The sequence below is a fragment of the Eschrichtius robustus genome, chromosome 10 (assembly GCF_028021215.1).
Source record: "Eschrichtius robustus isolate mEscRob2 chromosome 10, mEscRob2.pri, whole genome shotgun sequence".
Lineage (NCBI taxonomy): Eukaryota > Metazoa > Chordata > Mammalia > Artiodactyla > Eschrichtiidae > Eschrichtius > Eschrichtius robustus.
Window position 1 is genome coordinate 55981149 of NC_090833.1, and position 14583 is coordinate 55995731.

Below are 14583 nucleotides of genomic sequence, written 5' to 3' on the forward strand. Positions count from 1 at the left end.
TCACTACAAGTAACTCAATTTCATTTCTTTTTATGTAAGCCAGATATTTAAATAGCCACTGTTTGTCTCTGGGTTCTCACCTTCTTTTTCTCCCTTTTACTTACTTTTCTTCACAAATATTGTTGTGACCAACGTCATCAAACCTAGGGATTCCCTAATGCTGAGTCACCAATTAGGAGAGGCTGGTTAATTCAGAACCACCTGATCAAAATTTTGAAAAATACAGATTTTTGGACCCCACCCCTGGAGATTTTGAATCAGGAGGTCTGGAGTAGTGCCCAGGCATCTGTATGTTTTTGAAGTTCCCCAGGGGATTCTGCTGTGCAGCCAGGTTTAGGAACCACTGATCTGACCCCAAAACATGAGTCAGCAGTCTCCTCCTGCCCCTGACTGAATTTGAAGAGATGAATCATCATTTCACTTTTTTTTTTTTCCAAACTGAATTGAAACCAAAGACCAGTGTGGGAACCTCGGACTTCCTTTATGTGACAATGAATTCAGATGTCCCCTCCACTTGGTCCAAGCACTGCATCTGCTTCCCCAGGTTCAGGCTTCAGGTGATAGATTCCCTCCTCCATTTAGTCCTGGGAACATATTGTAGTCTTGATCAGCCCTGGATAGGAAGTCCCTGGGTGAAATGGCTGTGTGATATTGTGATTTATAATGAGAAATATATATTTGGTCTTTTGTCTCCATTTCTGGCACAGAGTTCCTAAAATTTTGGGACTCTGGGGACCCTTCAGTCTGAGTTGCAGGGACCACACCAGGTTCATCTTACAGCAATCCTAGATGTCTGGGTTCAACAGTTTTGCCTCCCTCTCTCCTCCCAGAGATGAGTCAGGACAAGGAAAAAGGAGAAAATTTAGAACACATGTAGATTATTTGGTTCTGTAGGTCTACCTTATCCTTCTCCTCCCAACCACCCTAAAACGAGGTCAGGCCTAGTCGGCATGCAGCAGTAGGTAAATCTCAGGCATTTTTGCTCCTTTGTGTTCTTAGAACTGTCTGATGTAACAGAGACCCACTTGAGCAAAAATCATAATTCCACACAGGTATCTGGCCAAACCTGACACTGGGACCACAACCCGGACTGTGAAAGGGCCTGGAACAAGGACCAAGATTCTAGTCAAGGCTGTCTCTCTTTCTCGTCTGCTTCTTTCTTAGGTTCTCTCTGAACAGCTTATCTGGGCTACATGGTTGAAGATGCTAGCAACTGTTTTCTAGTAACTATTGCCAACAGTATCCCGTCAAACCTCCTAGCCCGTTGGGCAGAGAGTGACCTTCATCACATCTCAATCCAGTTTCATAATTTGCAGATCATTTATTACGACTCAATCCAGCCCCATGTTTTCTAACAGCTTTTTAAGATATAATTTACATACCATACAATTCACCTATTTAAAGAGTACCATTCAGTGTTTTTTTTGTATATGTACGGAGTTGTGCAACAATCACTACAACCAACTTAAAAACATTTTCATCATCTGGAAATGAAACCCCATACCCTTTATCAGCCATCCATCTACCTCCCCCCCATACCCCTAGTGCTAGGCAACCACTCATTTTTTGTGCCTATGGATTTGTCTATCATGGACATTTCATTTAATGGAATTTTACAATATGTGCTTCTTCTATTTAGCATGATGCTTCCCAGGTCCATCCATATTGTGGCATGTACCAGTACTTCATTCCTTTTTTAAGCTGAATTATACTGCATTGTATGGATATAACACAGTTTATTTGTCCATATACTAGTTGCTGGACAGTTGAGTTCTTTCCAGTTTTTGGCTATTATGAATAATGCTGCTATGAACATTCATGTATACATCTTTTCTTTTTTGAATTTTATTTTATTTTTTTTATACAGCATGTTCTTATTAGTTATCTGTTTTATACATATTAGTGTATATATGTCAATCCCAATCTCCCAATTCATCCCACCCACCCGCCCCCCACCACTTTCCCCCCTTGGTGTCCACACGTCATGTATACACCTTGTGTAGACATATATTTTCATTCTCTTGAGTATATACCTAGAAGTAGAATGCTGGGTCATACAGTAAATCTATGTTTAACTTTTGGGGGAACTGCTAGAATCCAGTCCCACTTGAAATTCCAATCATATATGCTTTTCAAATATCCCCCCTTCTCCCAGAACAGGCTAAACTGTGGCTCTGTTATCTTGGAGTGGGGGAGGGAAATATTCCCAGGCTCACCCTGGTCAGTCTAATGTCAGTGGTCCTGATAAGGGCCCAGGACTCCTGTGCCCCTGATTTCCCTCCCTCTGTGTCGCCTGAAGCCACAATAACTTTTGGGGTGTTCAGAGGTCACTAAAGGCTCAGGGTCCTGGAATGAGGGGTGCCTGAATTTTCTTCATCCCTGAAAACAACCCTACAGCCCTTCACACCCTCACCCCCCTAAACTCCAGTGAACCTCCCCCTTCAGAAATTTCAGGCAAGAAGCAGGTATTAATCTCTACATAAGGGCACTCTCAAACGTCAAGGATGTGTGTCCCGCATCTCCTTCTTCTCCCCAAGAATGAGAGAAGAAGAGGACAGGACACATTCCTTCCAGGCCTTCCAGAACCTCCTCCTTGTCTTGAATCCCTCTCTTTTATTTTTCATTGTTAAAAGCCAGTGGAGCAGTTCAACTTCTCCCATACCCCTCTCTTCTCCACCCTCATTTCCTGCCCCCACCCCTGCACTTGGGAGACTTACCTGAGGAATTTGACCTTAATGAAACTTGACCTTTGTGACTTTAGTAACTTTTTTCTCAACAAGGAGCCATCTCCCCAGTTATTTCTTCTCCATTCAGTAACGTGGGGGTTGCTAGGGCAGGAAAAGTACTTAATCATTAGTTTACATCAAACCATAAAACTCTCTTTTATATGAGTGCCTTTCAGAAAGTGAGCCAAACCTGGGCCTCCTTCCTTCTAAAAACAACCACCTCAGTTGCTCTGGCCAGAATATCCATCCATACTTTCCCTTCCCTCACTTTGAGCAAAGGCCTTCTTTGGCAGGTGGAGACCACGTGGGATTCCAAGCCAAGTATGTGACTTCTGGTATGATGGCAAGGGACCAACCTCCAGCCCCTGGGTTGACCACAACTCAAGGAAGGCCAATTTTCAGGGTGGCCCACGTGTGGACTCCTCCCTCCTCTATCTGATCCCCTCTGCCTTGACTTTCTCCCCACCTCTGAATCCCCTATCCCCATTTTCAAGAGAGAGGGCTAGCCATCATTCCTTATTGTCACATTCCAGATAAACTCATATCAAGATTTTGGTTCCTGACTTTAGGAGGGTTGCTAAGGCTGGTTCTAGGTATATTGCTGGCTCCTTGTAGTTCTCACCCCTTCCTGAGCTCTTCCTCTTTGCCCATGTCCCAAAAACCCTGGGTGCATTTCTTTCTCACACTTAGGCTGTGTTCTTTTTTTTCTTCCCTGTAAGGCCTAGCAGAGTGGGAAATACTGGACTTTTTTTTTTGGACCTGAAATAGCTAACACTGATTTAGCACCTGCTATGTGGCAAGCACTGTTCTAGGTACTTTATGTGAGCATTTTTTTTAAAATTAATTAATTAATTAATTAATTAATTAATTAATTAATTAATTTATTTATTTATTTATGGCTGAGTTGGGTCTTCGTTTCTGTGTGAGGGCTTTCTCTAGTTGCGGCAAGTGGGGGCCACTCTTCATCGCGGTGCGCGGGCCTCTCACTATTGCGGCCTCTCTTGTTGCGGAGCACAGGCTCCAGACGCGCAGGCTCAGCAATTGTGGCTCACGGGCCTAGTCGCTCCGCGGCATGTGGGATCTTCCCAGACCAGGGCTCGAACCCGTGTCCCGTGCACTGGCAGGCAGATTCTCAACCACTGAGCCACCAGGGAAGCCCTGAGCATTTTTTTTTTACTTCCAGTTTTATTGAGTCATAATTAACATACCACACTGTATAAGTTTAAGGTGTACAGCATCACGATTTGACTTACACACATCATGAAATGATGACCACAATAAGTTAGTGAATATTTATCATCGCATATAAATACAAAATTAAAGAAATAAAAAAAAAAATTTTGCTTTCTTAGGATTTACTCTGTTAACAACTTTCATATGTAACATACAGCACTGCTCATTATGTTTATCATGTTGTACATTACATCCCTGGTACTTATTTACCTTATAACTGAAAGCTTGTACATTTTGACTGCCTTCATCCAGTTCCCCCTCCACCCACCCCTAACTCTGGTAACCATAAATCTGATCTTTTTTTTCTATGAGTTTGTTTGTTTGCTTTTGAAGGTTAATTGATCTACAACACTATGTTAGTTCCTCATATACAACGTAGTAACTCCATTTTTTTTTAACATTTTATTTCATCTGAATTTCGTATGGTGCAAAAGTATTATATGCTTGAACCTGTCGCTCAAATAGGAGGTTCTTTCAGTTCTCCAGGCCAACCTTCCTTCAGATGCAAATAAAGTTTTTTAAAAAGAATATTATGTAGAACATACATGGAAAATTTTCTCTTACAAAAACAAAAATATTTGGACACTTTAAATTTAGTATAGCTTAACAACCCAGTTTCTGCCGATAAATTTAGTTAATTGTTAGGAGGTTTAGTACGTATACAGAGAACTCAGTAAACAGCAGATATTTTAACCCTTGATTAAGGATGACATGTCTGACTTAATTTGGTTCTTGTATTTTTTTAAGAAGCTACTCCATTTGTAAATTCAAGTTTGGTTGGCCTTTTATAGTCTTTTTGCTCAATATTTTGAACACTTTTTCTTCTTATTTAGAGCCTTTGAGCTTCTTCTCTCTCGTTTTCTACTCTCAAATTCTTGTTTCTTAGCAACACACTTAGCTTGTACCCATTCATATTCTTCCTGTGCTTTAAAAAAAACTTTTTTTTAATAAATTTATTTATTTTATTTATTTATTTTTGGCTGCATTGGGTCTTCATTGCTGCGTGCGGGCTTTCCCCAGTTGCGGCAAGCAAGGGCCACTCTTCATTGTGGTGTGTGGGCTTCTCATTGCAGTGGCCCCTCTCGTTGCGGAGCACGGGCTCTAGGTGTGCGGGCTTCGGTAGTTGTGGCACGCGGGCTCAGCATTTGTGGCTCACGGGCTCCAGAGCGCAGGCTCTGTAGTTGTGGTGCGTGGGCTTAGCCATTCTGCAGCATGTGGGATCTTAGTTCCCTGACCAGGGATCAAACCCGTGTACCCTGCATTGGCAGACAGATTCCTAACCACTGCACCACCGGGGGAGTCCCGTCCCCTTCCTGTGCTTTTTGATTTGATGTTTTCTTTTATTTTTCTTTGGCATAGTAATGGAGTTTACTCTTATGCTACATTGTTTCTGGCTGAGATTGCTCATTGCTACAGTGTTCTTCAGACAATGCCTGGTCAATGTTACATTGCTCTTCTGGCAAAGGCTGATCAACTCGTTCTTCTGACAAAGGCCAGTCAACTTGTTCTAACAAAGACTGGTCAACTTTTCTAAGTTGATTCTTGAGTCTTTCCTCTTCATCTAAATAGAGATGTTTCAGATGATCAGGGTACCAATCTGTGAATTGGGACTCCTGTGTGGTTTGAGCCTTCTTTACCCTCCATAGTAATTTCTTGTAATTTTGCTGAATTTTCATTTCAGAATGCAGACTTTTCCCTCAAGAACACTCCCCATGAAGGCTTGCAGATGGTTAGATTGCCATATCCTGTGTTTCACTTTCTTATTCTTGAATCCTACCTGTGAAGCTCCTTCACGACGTGTCCCAAAATTCCCTGTCTGCCACCTTGCTGCCAGCCTCACCAGTGCCATGGCACACCAACCGTGTCACCAGAAAACCACAAAGGACCCACTCAATAGTTCTATACATTTCAAAATAATCACCATGATAAGGTCTAGTTACCATCTGTTGCTGCACAAAGGTATTACATAATTATTGAAATGTATTACTGTACATTTTATGTCTGGGACTCATTTATTTTGCAACTGGAAGTTTGTACCTCTTAATCTCCCTCACATAATTATAATGCATCACATCATATCACATTGCATTGCACTGCATTGCTTTTGGAGGAAAATATTTTGGGAGGAAAAACCAGAAATGAACCCTGCCCTGCACTCACAAGGTGATCAGTCCTTGGTTAAGCCACGTAATCTCTCTTCACCTCAACCTTCCCTTCTAGAAAATGAAAAGGGCTTTGTAGACTGACTGTGTACACTAGTGAGATCATTATTATGCAATATTTATGACCTAAATTCCAATTTTCCATTACTAAGTATCAGTGCAACTATGCCAAGTTCTAAAAATGTTTTCTTGTTGCTGTTGTTTAGCAACTTAACTATACTCTCCATTACTGATTTTTTAAAAATTATTTCTGTTTAAAAAGCAATGTGTGACCATGGCAAGTTATTTAGAAAATAAAATAGAAGGGGAAAAAGAGAAAGTAAAAAAACATGTGCAAGTCCTCCACCCAGAAACGCCCCTGTTAACACCTTGGTATCTACTCCTCCAGTATTTTTTTGAGGCATGTAGATTTATGAGGCAGGAAAATGTGCTGAGATATTAGTTTGAGTTTTATTTGGGACCTGTTGTGAAAACCCCAGGGCTTTCCTTTGTGCCGAGATGAGTCTGTTTTCCCAAGCCTAGGTGTGGAGGAAGAACTGAGCTGCCCAGAGGGAAGGGTGGAGAGATGTAGACTGAGGCAGGAGGGAGCCCAGATGAGGTAGAGGAAGGGAAACAGTGGGGGAGTGTATCTCCATGCTAAAGAGGGGCAGGAGCTCTGGTGGGTGGTGTGTGGACCCTATAGACACTAAGCTCTTCGAGTCTTGCAGGGGACATATGCCCATTCCTCAGCCAATCACGGTAGCTGAGGAAGGGAGGTCAAGTAAGAGCAGGCAGCGCTCATTGAAACCACATGCCTGGAGTTATGGGTGGAGAAGCAGTTCCCCACACAGCCCCATTCTTGGGGCCTAGGCAGCCACTCCCATTTGTAGCTACTACAAGTTTCATCCCTTCTTCTTTAAGGGATAAAGTAAAACGAATGAGAAGGAGGAAACGAGAATGCTGCTTTTTCAGAATAAAAACAATTAGGTTGGGGGAGGACTTAGAGGCAAGGCATGTTAAAAGGACTAGAACACATTAGAGAAATATGGCTTAGAAAACCTACCCTGTCTCTTCTGACCCCACTCTTATGAGCCCAAGAGAAACGAGGAGGTAGGAATGGGATTGGTCATCAGGACTGCATGCAAGTTGGCCTTTTCTTGCCATCAGGTTTGAGTCTCACTATTGAAAAGCCTCGTGGTGTAGTGGGGCCTCAGAGGCCTGAGTTCAAGTACAACCATGCAACTGAGGAAAGGCTGCTCAATGTCAACTGTTTCCTCATATGTAAAATGGGTCTAACAGTATCTAGACCACAAGTTGCTCCAAGAATGAAATGAAGTACTGTAGCAGGTTGAATAATGTTCCCCCCAAATTCCATGTCCACCTGGAGCCTCCAAATGTGACCTTATTTGGAAGTAGGGTGTTTGCAGATGTAATTAGTTAGGATGAGGTCATACTGGAATAGGGTGGGCACTAACACAATGGCTGATGTCCTTATAAGAAGAGGAAAGGACGTGCAATGATATGTACAACGAATAAGATCATGAGAAGATGAAGGCAGAGATTGGAATGATCTGCTGCAGCCAAGAAATGCCAAGGCTTGACAGGAGCCCCCAGAAGCTAGGAATAGACAAGGAAGCATTCTTTCCTGGAGCCTTCAGCAGGAGTATGGCCATGTGACACCTTGATCTCAGACTTCTAGTCTCCAGAATTGTGAGAGAACTATAAGTACAGTGTCTGCTGTTTTAAGCCACCCAGTCTGTGGTGATTTGTTATGGCAGCGCCAGAAAACAAATAAAGATACCTGTGTAAAGTTCTTGGTATGTAGCTAGAACATGCTGGTGTTCTTCTTTCCCTCCCCTTCTCCTACTCCTAAACGTGCACACGTGTGCTCACTTTGGCAGCACGTATACTAAAATTGGAATGATACAGAGAAGATTAGCATGGCCCCTGCACAAGGATGACACGCAAATCCATGAAGCATTCCATATTTTTTCAATCAAGTCCAGGAACCGCAGAGAGTCCCATACAGGATAAATCTAAGGAGAAACACGCCAAGACACATATTAATCAAACTATCAAAAATTAAATACAAAGAAAAAATATTAAAAGCAGCAAGGGAAAAACAAAAAATAACATACAAGGGAACCCCCATAAGGTTAACAGCTGATCTTTCAGCAGAAACTCTGCAAGCCTGAAGGGAGTGGCAGACATATTTAAAGTGATGAAAGGGAAAAACCTACAACCATGATTACTCTACCCGGCAAAGATCTCATTCAGATTCAATGGAGAAATTAAAACCTTTACAGACAAGCAAAAGCTAAGAGAATTCAGCACCACCAAACCAGCTTTACAACAAATGCTAAAGGAACTTCTCTAGGCAGGAAACACAAGAGAAGGAAAAGACCTACAATAACAAACCCAAAACAATTAAGAAAATGGTAATAGGAACATACATATCAATAACTACCTTAAATGTAAATGGATTAAATGCTTCCACCCAAAGACATAGACTGGCTGAATGGATACAAAAACAAGACCCATGTATATGCTGTCTACAAGAGACCCACTTCAGACATAGGGACACATGCAGATTGAAAGTGAGGGGATGGAAAAAGATATTCCATGCAAATGGAAACCAAAAGAAAGCTGGAGTAGCAATTCTCATATCAGATAAGATAGGCTTTAAAATAAAGACTATTACAAGAGACAAAGAAGGACACTACACAATGATCACGGGATCAATCCAAGAAGAAGAAATAACAGTTGTAAATATTTATGCATCCAACATAGGAGCACCTCAATACATAAGGCAAATGCTAACAGCCATAAAAGGGGAAATCAACAGTACCACAATCATAGTAACGGACTTTAACACCCCACTTTCACCAAGGGACAGATCAACCAAAATGAAAATAAATAAGGAAACACAAGCTTTAAATGATACATTAAACAACATGGACTTAATAGATATTTATAGGACATTCCATCCAAAAACAACAGAATACACTTTCTTCTCAAGTGCTCCTGGAACATTCTCCAGGATAGATCATATCTTGAGTCACAAATCAAGCCCTGGTAAATTTAAGAAAATTGAAATCGTATCAAGTATCTTTTCCGACCACAACGCTATGAGACTAGATATCAATTACAGGAAAAAATCTGTAAAATATACAAACACATGGAGGCTAAACAATACACTACTAAATAACCAAGAGATCACCAAGAAATCAAAGAGGAAATCAAAAAATACCTAGGAACAAATGACAATGAAAACACGACGACCCAAAACCTATGGGATGCAGCAAAAGCAGTTCTAAGAGGGAAGTTTATAGCAATACAATCCTACCTCAAGAAACAAGAAACATCTCAAATAAACAACCTAACCTTACACCTAAAGCAATTAGAGAAAGAAGAACAAAAAAACCCCAAAGTTAGCAGAAGAAATCATAAATTTCAGATCAGAAATAAATGAAAAAGAAATGCAGGAAACAATAGCAAAGATCAATAAAACTAAAAGCTGGTTCTTTGAGAAGATAAACAAAATTGATAAACCATTAGCGAGACTCATCAAGAAAAAAAGGGAGGAGACTCAAATCAACAGAATTAGAAATTAAAAAGGAGAAGTAACAACTGACACTGCAGAAATACAAAGGATCATGAGAGATTACTACAAGCAACCATATGCCAATAAAATGGACAACCTGGAAGAAATGGACAAATTCTTAGAAAAGCACAACCTTCTGAGACTGAACCAGGAAGAAATAGGAAATATAAACAGACCAATCAAAGTGCTGAAATTGAGACTGTGATTAAAAATCTTCCAACAAACAAAAGCCCAAGACCAGATGGCTTCACAGGCGAATTCTATCAAACATTTAGAGAAGAGCTAACACCTAACCTTCTCAAACTATTCAAAAATGTAGCAGAGGGAGGAACACTCCCAAACTCATTCTACGAGGCCACCATCACCCTGATACCAAAACCAGACAAAGATGTCACAAAGAAAGAAAACTACTGGCCAATATCACTGATGAACATAGATGCAAAAATCCTCAACAAAATACTAGCAAACAGAATGCAACAGCACATTGAAAGGATCATACACCATGATTAAGTGGGGTTTATCCCAGGAACGCAAGGATTCTTCAATATATGCAAATCAGTCAATGTGATAAACCATATTAACAAATTGAAGGAGAAAAACCATATGATCATCTAAATAGATGCAGAAGAAGCTTTCGACAAAATTCAACACCCATTTATGATAAAAACCCTCCAGATGTAGGCCTAGAGGGAACTTACCTCAACATAATAAAGGCCGAATATGACAAACCCACAGCCAACATCCTTCTCAATGGTGAAAAACTGAAACCATTTCCTCTAAGATCAGTAACAAGACAAGGTTGTCCACTCTCACCACTATTATTCAACATAGTTTTGGAAGTTTTAACCACAGCAATCAGAGAAGAAAAAGAAATAAAAGGAATCCAAATCAGAAAAGAAGAAGTAAAGCTGTCACTGTTTGCAGATGACATGATACTATACAAAGAGAATCCCAAAGATGCTACCAGAAAACTACTAGAGCTAATCAATGAATTTGGTAAAGTAGCAGGATACAGAGTTAATGCACAGAAATCTCTTGCATTCCTATACACTAATGATGATAAATCTGAAAGAGAAATTAAGGAAACACTCCCATTTACCATTGCAACAAAAAGAATAAAAAAGACCTACGAATAAACCTACCTAAGGAGATAAAAGACCTGTATGCAGAAAACTATAAGATGCTGATGAAAGAAATTAAAGGTGATACAAACAGTTGGAGAGATATACCATGTTCTTGGATTGGAAGAATCAACATTGTGAAAATGACTATACTACCCAAAGCAATCTACAGATTCAATGCAATCCCTATCAAACTACCACTGGCATTTTTCACAGAACTAGAATAAAATATTTAACAATTTGTATGGAAACACAAAAGACCCCGAATAGCCAAAGCAATCTTGAGAAACAAAAACGGAGCTGGAGGAATCAGGCTCCCAGACTTCAGACTCTACTACAAAGCTACAGTAATCAAGACAGTATGGTACTGGCACAAAAACAGAAATATAGATCAATGGAACAGGATAGAAAGCCCAGAGATAAACCCACTCACATATGGTCACCTTATTTTTGATAAAGGAGGCAAGAATATACAATGGAGAAAAGACAGTCTCTTTAATAAGTGGTGCTGGGAACACTGGACAGCTAAACCATGTAAACCAATGAAATTAGAACACTCCCTAACACCATACACAAAGATAAACTCAAAATGGATTGAAGACCTAAATGTAAGGCCAGACACTATAAAGCTCTTAGAGGAAAACACAGGCAGAACGCTCTATGACATAAATCACAGCAAGATCCTTTTTGACCCACCTCCTAGAGAAATGGAAATAAAAACAAAAGTAAACAAATGGGACCTAATGAAACTTAAAAGCTTTTGCACAGCAAAGGAAACCATAAACAAGACAAAAGACAACCCTCAGAATGGGAGAAAATATTTGCAAATGAAGCAACTGAAAAAGATTAATCTCCAAAATTTACAAGCAGCTCGTGCAGCTCAATATCAAAAAAACAAACAACCCAATCCAAAAATGGGCAGAAGATCTAAATAAACATTTCTCCAAAGAAGATATACAGATTACCAACAAACACATGAAAGGATGCTCAACATCACTAATCATTAGAGAAATGCAAATCAAAATTACAATGAGGTATCACCTCACACCAGTCAGAACGGCCATCATCAAAAAATCTACAAACAGTAAATGCTGGAGAGGGTGGGGAGAAAAGGGAACCGTCTTGCACTGTTGGTGGGAATGTAAATTGATACAGCCACTATGGAGAACAGTATGGAGGTTCCTTAAAAAACTAAAATTAGAACTACCATACGACCCAGCAACCCCACTACTGGGCATACACCCTGAGAAAACCATAATTCAACAAGAGTCATGTACCACAAAGTTCACTGCAGCTCTATTTACAATAGCCAGGATATGGAAGCAACCTAAGTGTCCATCGACAGATGAATGGATAAAGAAGATGTGACACATATATAATATGGAATATTACTCAGCCATAAAAGGAAACGAAATTGAGTTATTTGTAGTGAGGTGGATGGACCTAAGGTCTGTCATACAGAGTGATGTAAGTCAGAAAGAGAAAAACAAATACCGTATGCTAACACATATGTATGGAATCTAAAAAAAAAAAAATGGTTCTAGTGAAACAAGGGCATGACAGGAATCAAGACGCAGACGTAGAGAACGGACTTGAGGACATGGGGTGGGGAAAGGGGAAGCTGGGACAAAGTGAGAGAGTAACATTGACATATATACTCTACCAAATGTAAAATAGATAGCTAGAGGGAAGCAGCCGAATAGCACAGGGAGATCAGCTTGGTGCTTAGTGACCACTTAGAGGGGTGGGATAGTGAGGGTGGGAGGGAGACGCAAGAGGGAGGAGATATGGGGATATATGTATATGTATAGCTGATTCACTTTGTTATAAAGCAGAAACTAACACACCTTTGTAAAGCAATTATACTCCAATAAAGATTTAAAAAAAAAATTTTTTTTAAACCAATAACAAAAGGAAAAAAAAAAAGACACATGCACCTCAGTGTTCATTGCAGCCCTATTTACGATAGCGAAGACATGGAAACAACCTAAAATAAATAAATACATAAATAAATACGTAAATAAATAAATATGCACACGCAGGTCAATGGGTACTTGCATGCAGAGAAGTGACACTGAAAGTAAAACCAAAACTTGCCAGTAGGTTGGGCTTCAGTCAGTTCCTTAGCATCAGTTTTGGTTTGAATTGTCCTCATGTTAAGAGAAAGCCTGAGTTGGATGGGGATGATATCTTTTCTTCTCTTGCTCAGTGTACCTTATCCCCACAATTTTCCGTTATCCGTCCTCGTGCGTCCCTCTGCCAGCTAAAAAGAACCCTGGGTTGGAGCTACTGCTTGTTGCATTGGTCTCGGCAGCAACCTAGGTTTTGTTTTTGTTTCGGCTGTTTGTTTTGTTGGCTTCTATGAGGGAATCTAACAAAGAGCAACTGTTTGTTGTTTTATTTTCTTTTGCGTCTTTGCCTGAGGAGCCGTGCCAAGGCCTGATGTGAGTATCGAGTGGGTTGAGATTTTCTCATACTTTGAGTTGGTGTTGTAGACCATGATAAGGGTGCCATAGTTGGGTAAACATGGGCACATTTTCTCTCCACACCATTGGAGGCGGGAGAAACTGCCTCAGAAATTGTGCTCAGGGGCAAACAAGCTAATTTCCTCCTGTCCTCAAAATAGTAGGATTTCTCTTGCTGGTCCTATGCTTATTATTCTTGTTGAGCAGTTTTATGAGGTGAGATTTTTTTTTTTTTTTCTGCACAAAATAAATCTGCACCAAAAAGAATTTACTCCTGAAATCGTCTCTCTGCTTAGAATTTTGGAGGGTTCATGGAACTTAAAAATTTGGATTTTTACATCTAACACCTGTTTTTGATTATCCCTTTGGCAGGCAGTCAACATTCCAGGCTAGCCTGTGTTTACAAGCTGTATTCAGGTGTAAGCTGTTAAAAAAAAAAAACTATAATTACATTAACTTATAGGCAACCATTATTTAACAAAAGCGTGATTTGGGCCTACTAAAAGGCTTAATATTCTACATAAAATGATGAAAGAATGTTTAGCAAAATGAAGGAAAACTGCAACTATTGCTATTTATTGGTCACTATCCAGGTGCACATAGTAGAAAAGAGATGACAATGGATTCATGTGAGAAAGGGTTGAAGTGAGGAGGTGAAACTTGAATGAAATTACCTACAAATAAGGTCTTGTGACTCTGAAATTCTGTGGTTCTGTGGAAGGGAATGATTGACATACAGTGACAAAAATGTACAGTAAGAATATTCAGTGTGAGCAGTAATCAGACAGTTGTAGCAGGAGTCAAATGCCAGTTGACCTGGATGTTTTTTAAGCTCCCTTTGAAGCCTAAGATTCTATGAATAGATGAACTATATCTCTTGCCACTTGGAACTGGTCTATTTGCCTTTATTACGTGAACTCTCACCATCAGCAGGATGTTCCTTTCCCACTCTTCAACATGTCTTCTCAGATTTCTTCTGTCTGTGAGCCTTTCCATTAAACTGCAGCTCCTCATAGGCAAAGACCACACCTTTTAGGTTCTCTGAATCCCAAGTACCCCTCACAGTGCCTCACAATATGCATGGGTGCTCATTGGGTGCTTGTTGAGTTGTTGAATTAATTGATTTGATGAAATGGCAGATGAATCACCAGATGTGGGGTATTTGCATAATATACAGCGGGCATTGGGGCTGATGGAGGTGATGCAGATTTCTCAGGGACAGTATTAGGTGTCATGCTTCAGAGCTGACTTTCTTTAAGATGCATTGGACAGTAATCCATAGGTTGTTGTGTG

General features: G+C 40.3%; 1 non-coding gene and 1 pseudogene across 1 annotated transcript; one reads left to right on the plus strand and one right to left on the minus strand.

Moving 5' to 3' along the window:
* Window positions 1-4679: 4679 nt before the first annotated feature.
* On the minus strand, window positions 4680-5808 carry LOC137770813 (thyroid transcription factor 1-associated protein 26-like; annotated as a pseudogene).
* A 2177-nt stretch (window positions 5809-7985) lies between these two features.
* On the plus strand, window positions 7986-8092 carry LOC137771083 (U6 spliceosomal RNA). The gene has a single exon (XR_011075298.1). It is a non-coding gene; the product is annotated as a U6 spliceosomal RNA (small nuclear RNA).
* The last annotated feature ends 6491 nt before the right edge of the window (window positions 8093-14583 follow it).